Genomic DNA, 377 nt, shown 5'->3' with positions numbered 1-377 from the left:
GGAGAATGAAGGAAGAGAAGAGGACAAAACTAAAGAGCTCTCTTACATTTTTCAACCATTATCGCTGCCAACGACCACCATTGCTATCACCGACAACCACCATCATCACCGACAATTAACATCAGAAATCACAAACATTTTTAGAATACTTTCAAGATTTGACCCTATTATGGGTACGAACATTTGATCATTGTACTTTTCTCTTCTTCAATAGTTAAAGGAGGATTTTTGTATAGCTTATTACATAGTGAATTCTTCAACTGAGTCATGCTCCATGGTTTTGCCCTTTTCGGGATTTCCACGTAAGAAATTATCTAACATATTATTTGTATCTGTTTGTGCTTAATTTTTGTGCATTGCTAAGACGTAAAATATAA

This window comes from Dendrobium catenatum, unplaced genomic scaffold (assembly GCF_001605985.2).
Source record: "Dendrobium catenatum unplaced genomic scaffold, ASM160598v2 fragScaff_scaffold_718, whole genome shotgun sequence".
NCBI lineage: Eukaryota > Viridiplantae > Streptophyta > Magnoliopsida > Asparagales > Orchidaceae > Dendrobium > Dendrobium catenatum.
The sequence above is the reverse complement of the archived record's forward strand: the minus strand, read 5'-3'. Positions refer to the sequence as shown.